This window comes from Tupaia chinensis, unplaced genomic scaffold (genome assembly GCF_000334495.1).
Source record: "Tupaia chinensis unplaced genomic scaffold, TupChi_1.0 Scaffold000157_1, whole genome shotgun sequence".
In the NCBI taxonomy this organism is placed as follows: Eukaryota; Metazoa; Chordata; class Mammalia; order Scandentia; family Tupaiidae; genus Tupaia; species Tupaia belangeri.
In genome coordinates, this window is record NW_006159628.1 from 516,444 (window position 1) to 535,784 (window position 19,341).

The following is a 19,341-nucleotide window of genomic DNA, read 5'->3' on the forward strand; positions in this document are numbered from 1 at the left end:
AAAAAAAAAAAAAAAATCAAGACTATAGACGATACATGGTAGGCTGATTCTATTTGTTTTGTTCTTGCAAACTCACAAACAACTATAAAATATTTTAATGCATTATTTCTCAGGTTCATATATCACATTATTAAAATGCTGCTATTTACAAGTCCTTAAACTTAAATGGAAGTGAAGGAAAGTATAATGCAGGAATCAGAATGAGTAGATTTTACATGTGGATTGCCTTATAAATTTTGGCATTCTTTCTTATTTATCTCATTGAGGATTATTCTAATATAAACAGCTATCTTTATTCAATTGTCTTAAATGAGAATGCACTATTCTATTGCCATGATAGCTTGATCATTAGGTGATGAGCTTTTCATTGCAGATTTCGATTGCCTTTTGAGATATGAGGACATTAATCTCTCAGACTCAAAAAGAGACAGATCAACATACTGTATAAACAGTACAGTGATTTTTCTGGTCTACTGTTTGATCTCTAAGGACTATGTACATGAACAAAAAATTTTTGTTTGAATCTGTTATAGATAAAGCAGTTGGTGGGCAAGCTCAAAGATAAATAGCAAAGGGACAAAAGAATTGGCTACACATGCTCATTTGAATAGAAGCCATACCATTCAATACCTTCCTTTCTACAAAACATAATTTTAATCAAGTCAAGGAGAAAGAAAAATTTTGATCATATAAAAATTACATGTAGTTTTTTAAAAAGTGTATGTATATGTATTTATTTGGTTGAAAAAGCACTATATGTTTGCTAAAATTAAAAATAAAATTATTTGGAAGTGTAATATTAAGAGTATTTCTTGTAAAAGTATATAATATACAACATATATTAAGTGCATACAGTCCTGGGTGCATTGCTATAACAACATTTAATTCTACTAATGAAACTTGGATGTAGACACAATTATGGTTCTGTTGGGGCTCAGACCAAGATGCTCCAAAGTATGGTGCCTTGGCCCTTTCTCTTTTTTGTCCTATTCCTTCTCTCTCTGGGAGGGTCATAGAAACTAGAATTCCTCCTATCCAAGGCAATCATAGAATGTAGAGTCCCCCTTCCCCAAAGCCTGCCATAAAATTTGGAATTATTACTCTATTTTATTTTATTTTATTTATTCATTCATTTATTATTATTATTATTATTTTTAGTTTGACCAGAGAGAGACAGAGGGTGAGACTGAGAGAGAGAGGAAGTGAGAAAGCAAGCCACCAGATTCAGGACTTGAACTGTGGTCGGCCATGTGGGAGTGTCCAGCGCCTTAACCACCATGCCACTTGCTGGTCCCAAATTTGGAATTATTACTCTTTCCTCTGCCTTTCTATGTAAGAGCTGATGACAAAGAAATTCTCTGACTTTCCTTTGTCTGATAAGACCCTCATTACAGTGAAATCTTGCCCCATACCAAGGAGGAAGAAATGCTAAACAGAGAGGCCCAGAAGAACAGACAGGCCTTGTTGGGTTCCCCCTCAGTCTATGATCATTAAGTCATTTTCATTCTGTCCAATCATATTTTCATAAGGCTGTCCATCTTTTATTAACTAAGCATAAAAATGGTTTTCCTTCTATCTTTGGGTCTTCAATCTGAAAGCTCTTATGTCACATACAATTTGGACAAAGTAAATTTGTTTTGCTTTCTCCTGCTCATTTATCTCTGTCAGTTTTATTTCAGACTAGCCAGAAACTGTAGGAGGGCTGGGGAGATTTCCTTCACTACAAGAAACCTAAGATAACCTAATCTGCCAAAGACCCCTCAGTTGTGACTGTTGATTTAAACTAGTTTACTCCACAGACTTTATCCCTAACTAACTCTCTGAGCAATGGTTTTGAGTCCATCATAGTTGTGCCCCAGAGATGAAAACTGCAACTCTTTGGGAAGCCTGTTATATATCATTCCATATTTTGTAATCCATATGTTATTATAAATTGACAAATTAATATAGAAAAAATAGGCATCTCTTTTGTCAGTCTAGACAAAATATCATAATATAAAATGAAATATCAAAGACAGCAATATATCTCCATTGCAATAAAAAATTGATGCTCATTGTTGCACCAACTCCATACAGAAAAATATAATAATGTATATGTCCAATAATTCATTAGAAAAAAAGTCCATAAAATAAATATTTCGACTGCTTTTGATTTTTTGTTCTTTACATGAGATTCTATTAATTTAAAAAAACCTATACACATGTGTTTTTATGCACTCTGGATCCACTTATAAGCTAAACAACTTTTTTTTTTTCTCTAAGGTTCTTACCATGGGGCATGAGCACTTGCCAGAGAGAGACAGAAAAACAGAGAGTAGGAAAATGAAAAATCGCCCTCCCCACTAAGGAGGGATGACCACACAGCAATTCCTTCTCCTTCATTCTCCTCTTGGGATTTTGGGCATACCTGCCCACAGCCATGGCATGATTTTCAAGCTGCTGGGTTCAGCACTTGAACCATGGTCAGTTACTTGGGACCCCAGCACCTTAACCACCATACTACCTGCTGACCCTGCTAAACAACTTTTGAAGGGTTGAAATTCCAAAATCCATTTTTGTATGGATGTTTCAAAATATGATTATTGCATTTTCTATGATTCATCTAATATGTTTTATGAAAACTAAGTAATAATATCTGAGGGCCTTTTATTCATATTATTTTCTTTTCATGATGGTTAGGGTTCAAATTTTATTATTTGAAATTCATATGTTAAAGTCCTACCTGTTAATGTCACTGTATTTGGATAGGGCTTTTAAGGAATTAATTAATGCTAAATGGGGGATAAAGGTGGGACCTTTATCCTTTGAGACTGCTGTCATTCTAAGAGGAGGAACAAATAATTAGAAATGCACACATAGAAAAATGGTATATCAGGACACAGAGAGAAAGTGGTCATCTGAAAACCAGGAAGGGAGTCTTCACTAGCCATCAACCCTGATAACCCTTTGATCTTGGACTTCCAACCTCCAGAACTGTGAGTCAAGGTATTTATTTTGTGAAAGTCACCTAGTCTGTGATATTCTGTTATGACAGCTCTAGAAAATTAAATACAGGTGAATTGGGTTCTTTGACATAAATTATCCATTTTTAATATGTTTTACTGTTTCTCATTTTCTTTTTGAGAAGTGATTTGATACATTTGGGGGATGGAAAATATGAGCTTTCATTATTTGTTTCCTACAAGGAGATAATGGGACCTCATGACTTGATATCTACCTGGCTCTGATTTTGAGGGGGATGTTGAATCTAGTCCTTACCCTGGTGACTGCTGAGGTTCAATGGCTGCTTTTTGACACTGGGTGGTACAACTGATTGCTCAAGCTTTCTGCAATGGACAAGAGTTTCATCTCCAGATCTCTTGACCAGGGCATGTAGGAAGTTCTAGATCGTAGGCATACATGAGTCAGACTTGCCGCCCCAGGCTTCTGTATTTAGTCTTCTGTCCCACTGGGGATTCTCTGTGGCCTCTGTGCCATATTCTTCATTGTGTTATGGCGTATTCATAGAGGAACAGGCTACTAGTTCTGATTTCCTCATGTACCTGCTTGCCAACATAACAGCTTCTAACACCACTAGCTGTACCTTTGAGTGTCTATTTACTGCCAATCTAGACTAAAGCACACGGGTGTATTTACCCTTCTTCTTTCCTGCCTTTCTCATTTCCCCTAGGCAGAAAGGAGAAAAGCTGGTATTTTTTTCTATGCTCCTAAAACAATCCTATGCAATTTTCTGTGTTCTTTATGCCTTATGGATTATAGTTAAATTTTATAGTCCTGTGTTTCCAGGCCTTTGTATTTCTACCTATGAAAACTACATTAATTTATTTTGAAGAGTACTTTTCTCCCTTGGAAAAAACCTGACTTTCTAAATCATTTTCTGGATGACATAGAAAGAGAGAGAGAAAAAAAAAAAAGAAAATCTTAATATGGGTACTAAAGACTCAATATCATGGCTTTAATTCTTTTGTATTCTTGCTGCAATAATACCAAACTATCTGGAGGCAAACGTATTAGTCTATAAGGATAGTGATAAGGAGAGGGTGAAGGATTATATGCTAATACAGAGCAAATAGGAAAGCACATTTTAAAAAATATCTAAAGGTACTGTCTTCTTTACAAAAAACTACATTACTAAGCATTAAGATCATAGCAGCAAATGACACTTTCAATATTCTTACGGAGATTAGAATCTATTGGGAAAAACTGCAGATAATTTTTAAAATTCCACTCAAAAATGTTTAATTAAAATAATCATAATTGCCAGCTTGCAAGTGAGACAGTTGATGGTGAAATGAACTACAGTTCTGAAGCTTGTGTAGGCAGCCACAGGTTCAGATCTCGGGCCAATCTGAAAATACTCCAAGGAGTGTGATCACCCAGATTCTAAGGACGTATAAGGCTTGGGGAAGAGCATCAAGAGTGATGAGTCTCTGTCAAAGCACTTCTCTTTCTCTAGTGCACACACATGTGCTTTCATGAATAAAACAAAAATTTTAAGAACAATTAATAGCAATCATCAGGGGGGGAGTATAGTATACCGACAGAAGAGAATAGCATAGCATGAGTTTGAAGAAGTAGGCAGAGGTGAGTCCCTCAGGTACAAAATCTAGAATTTTTACCATTTCTACCAAATAATTGGAGGACATATCAAGATATTAGGCTGAGTGATGTCACATTTGATTGCTAATGGTCCATCTGCAAGAGGGAAGACAGAGCCAAGTTAGGAAACTTTTCCTCTACACTAAAGAGGAGCTGGGAGGATAGAGTGTAGGGGTCTTGAAATTAAAGAGAAATAGATGGATTTGAATCATGTTTTAGAAGATGAAATAAGTGCACTTTGTGACTAACAGATAGTGTATAAAAGAGTTACTAGATGGGGAGAGTTTAAGGCTTTAAGAAGGAACAAATAAGGAGATAGTGATATCATTGATAAATAAATGTGTTGGGGAAGGAGCAGATTCAACAGGAGGTGAAATATTTGGGAAACATTTAATGAAAAGTTTCTGTAAACCACATAAATAAAAATAGTGTAGAATTTGCTTGTATTTCCTTAGATTTAATTCTACAAATTTTGGAGATAATGATGAAATTTTGTTATATTTTGAAAGATTGTTTAAAAATGTTGTACCCATAAAAGTAGTCTCAGCATATGTACCATCCACTTTCTTATATCCTCAATATCATTGATATTATCATCTTTTTTTTCATGCTATGCCTATTTAACAGAGTAAAATTTTTATCATTTTTAAAGGTTTTGCCATAGGATGTGTGCACTCACATGAGAAAGACAGAGAGAGACAGTGAGAGGCAAAGTGAGAAATCCCATCCCAGGTGGGATGGCCACACACCAATCTCTTCTCCATTTTGCTCCCAGGATTTTGTGCACACCTGGATTGAGTTTCAAGCCTCCAGATCAGGGACTAGAACCATGGTCGGCCATGTGAGAGTCTAGCACCTTTACCATGCCACCTGTTGGCCTCAATTTCTATCTTGGTTTAAGTTGCTGTTGTTTTATTGGTGAGAAGAGGATGAAGACTCTCACGTTTTTTCATTGTTGTTGTTCACACCTTATCTTCCTGTTTATGAAGTTCATGATTGCATTAACTTTCATTTTCCAATTGTTGTATTATTAACCCTTACCTTAACGATTGTAGAGAAGGCAGTATAGTATGGTCATAGTACCATAGACTTTCAAGGCATAGTGTCTGGATTCAAATTCTACCTCTACTATCTAACATTAATGTGAGACTAAGCATATTTTGGAAATATTTGTGCCTGAGGTTTTTTTTTTTTATATTTAGCATAAAGATAATAATAGAGTGATATTATAAATCACTTAAAATAATTACTGATCTATAGTTAATTGCATAAATCATATTATCAAATTAATACCTCTTCTATTACTTCTTCCAGACTTAATTTTGATGTCACTTCTTATGTTGAAGTAAAAACTCTATTTTTATTTCAAAATAGATCCACAAACTCTATTATGATGTTCATAAAAGTACTGGTTAAGTGTCATTCTTCTATAATTATGCAAGACCATAATTTTACCTTTCAAATCACCCATCAGGTTACATTATAATTGCTTAGTTAATGCTCTGTCCCATCTGTGAAATCTGGGCTAAATACATAATTATAGTATAGTATCTACCCAATAGCAATCTGTAAAATTAATGGGCAAGTTGAGCACATTTAAACTTCATTACAGTTCTTTCAGTAGTTCTTTTTTAAACAATGTTGTGATCAGGCTCAATACTTGGCATTAGTAAACACACAAAACCAATTAATACCATCTCTATCATGTGGAATGGATTCCTTAATTTTACTTCTTTTCTTCTCACTCTTAGAATGCAGAAGTGGTTCATCAGTTTTGTGGTGGATTACAGATCTCCTTGATAAACTGACTGAAGCTATTATGTTCAAAGATCTTCCCTATCACAAAGGAACATACAAATACTCACATTTTGCATACAATTTAGAGTAGTTAGCAAAAATCTCTAAAATATGTATATACAACACAGTTCAAGTTTATAATTCAGTCACTTTTAGGACCACATTTTTATTCTTCCCTTTTTCATTTCTTCCTCCACCCAACCTATACAAAGAATAAGGTTTTTAGAAAGTATTGCCGGGACCAGCATTTAGCATAATGGCTATGTTGCTGGACTCCCACATAGTCGACTGCAGTTCGAGTCTCGGACCCGGTGGCTTAAACTCATGCAGGGCGCGTGTGCGTGTGTGCCCAAGATCCCGAGAGGAGAATGGAGGAGAAGGGATTGCGGCATGGCCATCCCCCCTGGGAGGTGATTTCTCGCTTTCTATCTCTTTGTCTCTCTCCGTCTGTCTGGCGAGCGCACGCGCCCTATAGCAAAAACCTCTCCAAAAAAAATATAAAAAGAAAGAAAGAAAGTATCATCAACTATTGCTTTCATATTTAACAATTTAAACAATTTCCCTTATTTTAAAATCTTCTCTTTGCAGCTCTACATTAACTTAATTCAACTTTATTTCATAGGGTATTTTTACTCACATACTCTCTAAAAAGAGCTTATTTATTTATTTATTTATTTATTTTTTATGGAGCATGTGCACTTGCCAGAGTGACAAAGAGAATGAGAAAGAGAGAAGGTGAGAAATAATTCTCCCATTGGGGATGGATACACCGTAATTTCTTCTTCTTCATTCTTCTCTTGGGGTTTTGGGTATGCATGCACATGTGCCTGGTGTAATTTTCAAACTGCCAGGTCAAGGACTCAAAACATGTGGAATCCAGCACTTTAACATCCATGCCATCTGTTGACCTCATCTTTTAAGTTTTTTAAATCATAGTTTCTAATTAGAAAATCCTGTGTTCACAATTGTTCTAAAGTGAGCTCTTTATAAGAGCAGATCAATCTATCTCCACTAGGCTTCAAAGTATCCTATCTACATTCCTAACTGGTGCTTTCAATCATTTGTTGAATTTTTCTGAATGTATTATCCGTTATCTCAAATTTCCCAGGGCAAGAAACCTTTTTACATTTTCTGTTTATATGAAACTTGGCTTTTTCTTCATGTTGTACTCCTTATGAAGCCTTCTACTACAAAGTAGAGACCTTCCTGATGGTTTAACATAAGGCTGGTTTTGTTACTGACTCATATGAAAGCCCTGAAAAGATTTGGTCTGGTTTCTCCATCTCGTTTCCAGTTCTTTTTTCAACATGCCACCCTCAATAGCTTCTCTCTTTTTCTTTTAATTTATTTACTTAAACCATCTTTTTATTATCCTACTTAATTTTATCTTCTTACCACCAGTATTCTCTCTCTTCCTCTTTTATCTCCTCTGCTGATATCAACAGACTTTGATAGCAATGCTTTATCATCCTGTGCTCCTTAACTCATTCAACAAATATTTACTACATGCCAACACTTCAAAAGCTCAAAGTCTTCTCAGTGCTGAAAGGAAGTAAACAAAAACTAAAGCAGATCATATATATATATACACACACGCACACACACATACACACATACACACTCATATACAGAGACAGAGACAGAGAGGGAGAGGTCCACATGTAATGTAGGATTAATGCATAAAAGAGAAAATAGTATCTGAGTAAATTATTTAAAAAAAAGTAATATTTATCTAGGAAAGTAAAATATGGTCCAAATAAAAACAATAGTGTGAGCACAAGCAGTATGTGCACAGAGACCCTCCAAACCATTAGGTCACATGCCCAGGAGTGGTCATGGTTTAGGCCAGATAGAAAAGAACCATGAGAAGCATTATGAATCATAATTAGAAGGTCTGGCTTAATAAACTGTAAGGCATGGTGATTTATTCAAAGATTTTAGGCAATAGAATAGTATAGTCAAAATGTATTAGACAAATATTTCTAACTATAGTATATGCTATGGTTGGAATGTTTATCCCATCTCAAATTCATGTTAAAATTTAATTGCTATTGTAACATTAAATGTGACTCTTAAGAGGTGATTTGGCCATGAGAATTCACTTCCATTCTCCTAAGTAGGAGCAGTACCTTTATAAATGGGTAAGCTTATTCCTTTCTTGGTTCTTCAGCCTTCCAGTATGGGATGATAAAATAAGAAGATTCTCATCAGTCAGCACCTAAATATTAGACTTTTCAGACTCCAGAAAAGAGAGCCAATTAATTTCTGTTCATTCTAAATTATCCTGGGTTCATTCCTGCAGCACAGTGGTTAACTACTGCCCACTGGGACCTAGATTCTAGCTGACAATGATTCAAATACCATTTTTCTGATGCCTTGGAAAACATATCAGGCCTCTGTGTGTTTAGTCAAAATCCTGATGGGATGGAGAAACGGCAGAAAAACGATTGTGGTACGATCATGCTCCATTGGAGGATGTGTTCTCTTTCTCTCTTTAGTGAGCACATGTGTCTTTTGAAAAAAAAAAAAAAGTAAGTAAATAAATAAACATGCCGGTTATGGTATTCTGCTATAATGGCATAAAAAGTACTTCAAGAAATAATATGTTGCTATTCAAATATATGAAAGTGTAAAAGCAGGTTTGGAACAGAATCATGAACAGCAGTTGAAAGAAGGTTGAGGAACAGTCTAGAAAAATTTTATATTGTAAACAAAAGGTTAAGAGCAATTCAGACAAGGACTTAAAGGAAAAGTTCTATAGGGAAAGTCATAAATGTCTTACTAATGACAAGTAGTTATAATTACATGTTCGTAGAAATATTGATGGCAAAGGCAATTCTAATGATGTGTCAGACAGAAATGAGAAATAAGATTTTTAAACTTAAATCGGCAAAAACCTTGGCCGAATTGCATACATGCCTTGTGGTTTTGTGAAAAGCAAAATTTAACTGTAACAAACTGAGATATCTGGCACAAGCCCTATCTAAACAGCATAGCATTCTGGGTGCTGTGTGGATTATTTTGACATTCATAGTGAAATGTGAAAAAAAAAGAAATTACATAAAGCCAGAATTTTTAATTAAAGGAAAAAAAAAAAAAAGCTTGGACCTTGAAGGGATTTCAGCCTGGTCATGTGTTAGAGATTGAAACAGCATTTCAAGAGGGGACACCAAGGGTGTGGCCAAGCAATCATATGATTTTTCGCTTTCTGTCTCTCTGTCTTCCTGGCAAGTGCATGTACCCTATAGCACAAACCTCTCAAAAAAAAAAAAAAAAAAAAAAAAAAAGAAAGAAAGAAAGAATTCAGGATAATACACATTTCTGACAGCAGTGATCGAGTGGATGGCATAATTTTATATTGAGAGTAGAAATGAAAGAAAAGTTTTGAGTTTTATGAGGAAGATGATGTTGGGGAGTTACTTTTTGGAGATTCAAGCTGGTATATTTGGAAGCTAACTGGATATAAGAGTAAATATAAGTTGGTCTGATGATCTTTATTTCCTATCAAGTCTCATGGAATGATTTTCTTCAAGGGTCCTAAGCACAATAGTAGAGTGAAGAGGGGTGGAGGAGGTAGAGACAAAAGTTTTTAAAAGGCATAAAAGACTTGGAGAATGGAATGATGAGAGTAACAAGTTGTGAATTTGGTCATAAAAATGAAGAAAATTAAACATTTCAAAGTATAAGTGAAATCACACAAAAACGCACTAACCATACACTTACATATGTTTCAGGAACATAAATGGTCAAAATAGTTCTAAACTTTTCAATGGAATTATCATTGCAATTTGTAGATTGTTATTTAATATTTAATGTAACCAGGGCAATTTTATCTTGATAAAAAGAGCCTTATTTTAAAGGCTAGATATCCTTGAAGCATGATAATTTTAGAATTTTCTTCTAAAAATATCAGTGAATGAATGCATTTGCTCATTATTTTCGTCTTGCCATTATAACAGACTTTGATATGCAAAATCTTTGGCTATTTCTTATTTCTTCTACATGAAAACATAGACAATTAACTACTGAGGAGGGCTCATTAGCATTTTAAAAATCTTTCCATTTAGCTGCTAAATTTGTATCAATTTCAACAGAATTATGTTCATAATAAGGTATAGGTTTCTGGAAGTTATAAAATTTCAGAAAGCTTAAATTTAGCAGTTATAGAATTAGAAAAAAGGTGTTCATATGATTTCATTTATGTTTGCATATTATATTTAATTATTTTAATAACTTGTCTTTGCTTACATTACTAAGAGCTATAATCTTACACATTTTGTGATCAAACCTAGGGTTATATATTTTACAATAATACCAGATGTTCCATCTACTTAGCATGTGAAAAAGTGATGCTACTTAGTTAGTTTGAAAATTATAAACTATAGTCAAGCTAAAATGTGAGACTACTAATGCTAAAAATACCATCTATTTCACTGTAGATGTATTTTACATCTTAACTTTCTTCATTTTCAAATTCTTTCCTTTTCTTGTCTTTTTAGCATAGCTAGTATTTCATTTTAGCTGCCTTTTTTCAATCACATTTCTCCTACTGTATCTTATTTAGGGTAATTAATGGGAAATCTTAAGCACAAGCAAAATAATATGTCCACATGTACTTTTGAAGTGGACTTTTTTTTGGAGAAGTTTTTGCTATAGGGTGTGTGCGCTCGACAGAAAGCCAGAGAGATAGAGAAAAAGAAAGTGAGAAATCACCCCTCCCCCAGGGGGGATGGCCATGCCGCAATCCCTTCATCTCCAGTCTCTTCTCGAATTTTGGGCTCACACGCACACACGAGCACCCAGTGTGAGTTTAAGCCAACAGGTCCGGACCTAACTGTGGCAGACTATGTGGGAGTACAAGGACATAGATATTATGCCAACTGCTGATCCCTGAAGACTTTTAAAATTGCCTCTTAAAGAGAAGGATTACAGAAGTTATAAAGAAAACATCAAGGGGAAATTATATTTTAAAAGAGACAACACAGTAAACTAGAAATCCTGTAAAAAATTCCAACTTAGAAAAACTTTAAACTCTGGAGAAAGTATTTTGAAAGAGAAATGTTAAATGTATGACTGACCTGGTATGATGGAAAGGAAAATCACCAGGCAGGCGTGCAATAAGGGAGGACTCAAGAGAAGCAGGAAGGTACTGGAGCCAGAGGCTGCCCTGAGGGTGTGGGCATTAACCACTGATAGAATGCTTTGTTTCCCAGGTCTTGTGGGAACAAGAGACAGAGCCTCAGGCCTTTGCATCAATCCAAGGCTCCTGAGTGCTACAACTTCAGGGTCAAATAGTAGGAAGGGAACTGGTAAAGAAACTTGTTCTGTTTTGGCTATTGCTTTAGATAGAAAGAAGAAAAACTATCCATACGGAACTCAAATTCAGACTTGCTCTGTGGCCTCAAACCTTAGTTTGAGTAGCCAGCAATTTCAAGAGTCAATTTCCCAGCAAAGGATAGCTCTAAAAATATCGATTTAATAGTTAATAGTGATAATGTTGGTAGCATAACATAAGACTGTAATAATTTCAGGTGGGGAAGCTATCACTACTTAAATTTAATATAATTGATATCTTCCAACCACTAATATGATATAATGAGAAAGATACTTTACTTCTGTGTTATTTTTTCCCCAAGCTCATAATCCCAGACTAATTTGGAATAAAATATCAGATAAATTCAAATTTAGACACATCCTAGAAAACACCTGACCAGTACTCTTCGAAACTATCAAGGTTGTTAAAAACAATAACAAAAAACCCTAAGGAACTGTGGCAAACCAAAAGGCATTGAGAGGACATGATGGCACAATGAAATGTGGCAACCTAAACAGGATTCTAGAATAGGAAAAGGGCAGTTCTGAGGAAACTGGTGAAACCCAAATAAATGTGGAAGTTTAGTCAACAGCAATATACTGGTACTGATTTCCTAGTTGTGACAAATGTTGCAAAATTTGATTTTAGGAACATAAAAAATCTTGAGGGATATACCTTTGTAGCTGTCAATCAAATGTTTCATAAATAAAACATTTGTTAAAAATAAAACCTGATTACATTCAAATGAAAAACTTGTTAATCAAAAAACATCGTAAAGAACATAAATGCCTACAAAAAATGCACATAATATGAACAATTAATAGAAATTAGACAGAATAGAAAAATGAGTAAAAGATATTTGCAAGCAGTTTACAAAGTAATCATCTGAAGGTCATAAAGATTTATGTGAAGATGCTCAATTTCATTAGTTATCTGGAAAATAAAAAATTAAACTAAAATTATTTACAATGGAGGCTTTAGCAGATTGGTGAGAAACATAGGAACTAAATTACAACAGGGTAGATGAGGATCTAGAGTCTTGGGAGATCATAATCTGCTGACAGGAGTGTTATTGATGAAGAAATTTGGCAGGCCTAGTCACAGCAGTGTAGGAAGAGAAGCTGCTGCATGAGGCTGGAGTCCTATGGGAAAGTAGTGAGTGAATATCTAGGTGGCACAGTGGTATCTGGATCTCTCAAGGCTGACTGTCCAGTCCGAGTCCCCAACCCCAGCAACTTGTGAAATACTCCAGGCACACACAAATGCTCGATGCCCCAAATCCTTAGGAGGACGGAGGAGAAAGGATTTCAGGTTGGCCATCCCCCATGGAGGGGTGATTTCCTACTTTCTCTGTCTTTCTCTTTCTCTGTCTCTCTCTGATGAGTGCACACATCCTATAGCAAATAATAATAATAAATAAAAAGTTAAAAAGTAACAAGCGGGCTGGTCCTATGGACTGGACTGGTAGTTGAGGGATTGTATTCTACTATACATGACCAATTCAACAATTCAAATGCTAACCTCGGCAGCTTGAAAAACATTCTAGGCACGTGTGCATGTAAGTACAAAATCCTGAAAAAATAAAGACATGGAAGAGGGGTGATTCTGGTGTGACCATGCTTCTTTAGGGAGGTCATTTCTCCTTCTCTTCCTCCATCCTTCAATCTGTCTCTGGCAAGCACACGGAGTTAATAAATTTTTTAAAAAATAGCATAGAAAGAACTGATTAAATATTTAAGCTTTTGTACCCATAACTTTCACATGGTTTACTCTTGGTCACAGAATGAATGATTAATAATAATAATATAGCTAGACCTGATGCCTCCAGTAATTCCTAAGATGAGTGGCACTTAAAATAAGTTTGAAATGGGACCAGCAGGTGGCGTAATGGTTATGTCACTGGACTCCCATGTAGTCAACTGCAGTTTGAGTCCTGGACCCAGTGGCTTAAACTCACTCTTGGTACATGTGTGTGCATGCTCAAGATCCTGAGAGGAGAATGGAGGAAAGGGATTGTGGCGTGGTCACCCTCCCTGGGGATGATCTCTTGCTTTATGTCTCTCTGTTTCTGTCTGTCTTTCTGGTGAAAGCAAAAAGCTCTCAAAAAAAAAAGTTTGAAGCCTGAAATTTAAAAATTAAACTAGGGGCCAGATGAAGGTGCAGCCATATGCACTGTGAGGCTGATTCACATGAGAATGTTCTGCAATTATGTTTAGAGCTCTTACTAAACACACTGAGCATGTGCATACACCTAGGACCCATGTCTAGCTGAAGCTAAGGGTATTCTCAGGATGAAGACTCTGTTGAACCTGCTGTCTCTCTCTGGCTTTCTCTTTCTCTTCCTTCTGGAAGAAAGAAATGTCTACTTAAAAACAAAAATATTGATTTATTACAAGGTGTACATAATTTGAGAGGAATTTAGATAAAGGTGCATAAATCACACTATAGACAGCTTTTAAATAATACCCAATAAATTTTTTAAACCACAGACAAAAACTTCTTTAAAACTTTATTTTTTTACATTTTTTTGTCATAGAGCAGATGCACTTGCTAGAGAGAGAGACACAGAGAGGGAAAGTGACAAAAATAACCTTCATGGAGGATGGCTATGTGCAATCCGAGGAAAGGACCATGCCTCAATCTCTTCTCCTCCAGGGATTTTGGACACGCACACACCTGTGACCAAAGTCATTTTCAAGTTGCCAGGCTTAAGACTTGAACTGAATCAGCCATGTGGGATTCCAACACCTTAACTACCATACCACCTGCAGGCCCTAATTTTGAAGCATGGAATTCCATAGTAAGCTATACATTCCATTTTTGGGGAAGAATAAGTTGAAAGGAGTTTCACTAGCCATAGACCAGACAAGAAATGATGCTTTCCTGTTAAATAATGGTGACAGTGGGCTAGAGAACTCTAGAAATGCAAAAATAAAATAAAATAATTCAAAAAATAAATTTGAGAATACTTAATAGTTGACTATCTCTGGACATAAGAAAGTGAAGTTCAAAAGATTTCTGGTTTAGGTCAACTGGTAGCATGGTGGTTAAAGCGCTATAGGGGTATGGCCAACTCTGCAGTTCAAATCCTTGATGTGGTGACCTAAAAAACATAGCTGGAACATGTGCATGCATGCCCAAAATCCTGAGAAGAGAATGGAGGAGAAGAAATTGCAGCATGACCATGCTCCCTGAGCGGTGATTTCTCTTTTTCCGTCTCTCTGTCTTCCTTGGAATGAATGTTGCCCCATGGCAAAAAAATCTCCCTAAAAAAAGCAAAGGAAAAATTCTGGTTCATGCAATCAATTGATAATCATTAACTAAATAAGACTGTAAGTTGAAGGTGAGGAGCCAGACAACTTAAAATAAGTGGAATATATGCTGTGGAGCTATCCAGGCAATAGCTAAACATCCACAGATGGAGAGGAAATGATTCATAGTGGAGAAATAAACAGGGGTCTCATCACACTGTAAATAGTGACTTCATTGAAACAGATCCACTCATCAAGGAAAAGTGTATTGAAAGGGAAAAGAGAACTGAGGGGGAAAACTTGGCTAGATGGTTTTTATGGTAACAAAGACTATGGAAGTAAAAATACATCACAGGGAAGGAAGTTTCGGGTATTTCTAGCAACAAAGCAAGATTCAGACAGTATTATAAACTTTTTCAACAAGGGATTAATCCATTCTAGGAGAAAGAGGTCCCAATGGAGTGATTAGCCATGAATGGTTAAAATGAGCTGAAAATATGGGGGAGATAAGCAACTGATGATAGGATGAATAGAACTTTCCTCGAAGATGGTTGTCTTCAAAAGACGGGAATTTTGATTGATTTTGTATGGCAAGTTAGAGGACTTTTATCCAGAGGTCAGAATTCTAAAAAGGAAATGTATCCAGTCCTGGGATATTTGTGAAACTGTAAATGAAAGCAAGGAAGATGATTTGTAATGAATATAAAACAGACTTCAATATTTTATGCCTATTATTTATTTTATACCTCGTTGTACCCTAAACAATGGTTTGGAAAAAAGCAAATATAATTGAGTTGTTCTATTTATTAACACAGTAAAATATTTGAGAGTTTTAAAATGTGAGTATATATAATAGTTACAAAAGCATTGCATATGAATTTTCAATTTGTTGAGTATTTTGCAACAGGATTATATATAATAGGACTATACAATAATAATTTTAATTATACTTCATGCTTATGTATACCTGGTTTGTCCCTTGGTAATACACTTTTGGTAATACATTTTAAAATAAATTTATTTCAGAAAATCTATTTGGATGGATGTTTTCGCCCTTGCTTTGCCATGTGGCAGTTCATCACAGTGAAAGCAGCTTCATTTAAAATTGCATACTACTTTACAGATTTAGAAATTGCCTTATTAGACACGCTATGTAATTTTCAGTGAACATGGGGAAATATTTGAGTGATGATGATATATTTCAGGTTATTTTCCATGTTTTGTGCCCTGAAACCTTGTTGAACAGTAGGGATTTCACTGTGTTTGTAAAGATTAATTTCTGAACACAGAACCTTGAGGGCAATGTTCTCTTGAACAAATCTACTCCTTTTGAAAAGTGAGAGATTCATCCCCAGGTATATTTTAGTCAGCTTGTATGCATAAGCCAATGAATAGCTAAAGTCATCAATAAACATAGAGGAACCCTAGGGAAAATGTTAAACATATTCACTTGAAGATATAAAAAACAATAACAAACAAAATAACAACTGACTTATTCCTCACTCAAGAAGTGACTTATATGTAGTTTATTAGGAAACAAATTATTGCTTTCAATGCTATTTCATCATCCAGTTTTTGCATTTAGGTTTTCTAAGCATGTACACTTCACTGGAGTCTATATGTACTTGGGCTACAGGCAAATGATGTGAATAACAAAGGGTGAAATATTTTTTAAAGTGTAATAATAATAATAAATATTATCATTTTTAACAGAGATTTTTTGCTATAGCTGCATGCACTCACCAGAGAGACACAGAATCAGAGACAGAAAATGAGAAATCACGCCCCGGGGGGATGGCCACACCGCAACCTCTACTCCTCCATTCTCCTCTAGGGATTTGGGCAAGTACGCACACATGTCTGGCATGAGTTTTAAGTCACTGGATCCAGGAATTGAACCATTGTCGACTACATGGGAGTCCAGGGATCTAACCACTATGCCATCTGCTGGTCCATAGTGTAATTATTTTTAAAAATATGTTTCTTGGGCCATCAGATGGCATGGAGGTTGAGGATCTAGATCCCACATAACTGATTACATGGTTCAACTCCCAGACCCAGCCTGAATCACACTAGGAAGATGTGTATGCCCCAAAGTCTGAACAATTTTCAAATAAATGGATAAAATTTGGGAATCAGACAAATGACGATGAAATATCAGTTTCACTAATAATGAGACAGGAGGAGAAGGTATTATGGTATAGCCATTCTCTCCAACTCTCTCTGTCTCTCTCTGGCAAGCACACACATCCTATAGCAAAAGCTAAAAAAAAAATAAAAATAAAATGAAAAAAAAGTTACTTATTACCTGATGAAAATGTATCCATTACAGTTTATTTAAAAACTATTACTCACTGAAAAAGAGAAATAAAATTATCTGTGATCTCATGTCCCAGCCAGATGTAACCACCAGAACAATTGATGATATTTTATTAGGTAGATATCTGATTTTTTTTTTTTTGAAAAGTTTTTCACTATAGGGCCCGTGCACTCGCCAGACAGACAGAGAGAGACATAGAGACAGAAAGCGAGAAATCACCCCCCAGGGGGGATGGTCACTCCGCAATCCCCTCTCCTCCATTCTCCTCTCGGGATCTTGGGCACACACGCACACGTGCCTGGCATGAGTTTTAAGCCACCGGGTCCGGGACGCGAACCGCGGTCAATTACAAGGGAGTCCAGCAACATAGCCATTACGCTAACTTGTTGGTTCCAGATATCTGATATTTTAACGTTTTTCTCTTTTCAACATTTTTTTCTAGTTTTTGCTATAGGTATGTGCTCAACAGAGATAGACAGAGAGAAGAGAGGTAGAGAGAAAGAGAGAAAGTGGACAGGAGATGACCATGCTGCAATACTTTCTCCTCCATCCTCTCTCAGGATTTTGGACATGCACACACATGTGCCCAATGTGATTTTCAAGCCCCTGAATCGGACCCCAATCACACAGCTGGCCATGTGGAACCCAGCCACCTTAACCCCATTCTACTTGTTGGGCCCATCATCTTTCCATGTAAGTGTATGACGTGTGCCTTTTAGAGATAGCATAACAAATGTGTAACATTTTAAGCTGATTCATCACTATATTTAGTTTTATAAAAAATATTTCATATAAAAATATGCTGAGGTTAATATCAGGTTTTGTTTTATCTGGGCTTAAAAATACTGATGGGGAATTAGAAGCTGTTTATTCTGTTAGTAATTGCCAAAAAAAAATAGTTATAAAAGTTTTTGTCATATGTTTATTATAAATTATAATAACAATTTAAGAGAGTTAAATTTTCCATAGGTTTTCATAAATTTTAGAATTTTACCTAAAATTTTATGTGTGTGTGTGTGTGTGTGTGTGTGTGTGTGTCTGTGTTTATGTGATTTTGGAGAAATTTGGATGTGGGAAGATGATGCCATTATTATTATTATATTTTTTTTGGAGAATTTTTTGCTATAGGGCTCGTGTGCTTGCCAGACAGAGAGAGAGAGACGGAGAGGTAGAAAGTGAGAAATCACCCCCCAGGGGGGATGGCCACACCGCAGTCCCTTCTCCTTCATTCTCCTCTCGGGATCTTGGGCATGCATGCACACACCCTGCGTGAGTTTTAAACCACCAGGTCCGGGATACGAACCACAGTCGACTACATGGGAGTCCAGCGACATAGCCATTACACTAACTGCTGATCCCTATGCAATTATTTTTAATAGAAATTATTTTGAGAATCCTAGAGTCTTTCATATAACCCACATTTAATAACAAATGTCAGTTTTCTTTCTCTTTTATTTATTTATTTTTTGAGACATTTTTACTATAGGGCACGTGCGCTCACCAGAAAGAGAGAGAGAGAGACAGAGATACAAAAAGCAAGAAATCATCCCCCAGCGGGGTGGCCACACCACAATCCCTTCTCTTCCATTCTCCTCTTGGTACCTTGGTCATGCATGTACACGCACTGCCGTGAATTTAAGCCATTGGGTCGGGGACTAGACCCAGGGTCGACTACATGGGAGTCCAGCGACATGACCATTATACCAACTGCTGGTCTCAACAAATATCATTTCAAGGAGATGCTTAATCTGAAGAGTTGTACATACAGGGAATCTTCAAAAAGTTTAAGGAAAAAGCCTGTTAATTGTCTTAAACACCAGAAGTTGCATGAGCACAAGAGGAAAAAAGAGAAAGTGAGGAGAAGCACCCCTCAATTGATCCTGGTTATACTGCAATCTCCCCCTCCCCCCATTCTATCCCTGGACACACAGAATTGTGCCAGCATGTTTTTCACAAAATCAGGATGAGAGTCGAACTCTACTTGGCAATGTAGAATTCAGCTTTTTCTTCTATGGGACAGATCTTCGATTTTTTTTTCATCACAATAAATTTGTACTTTA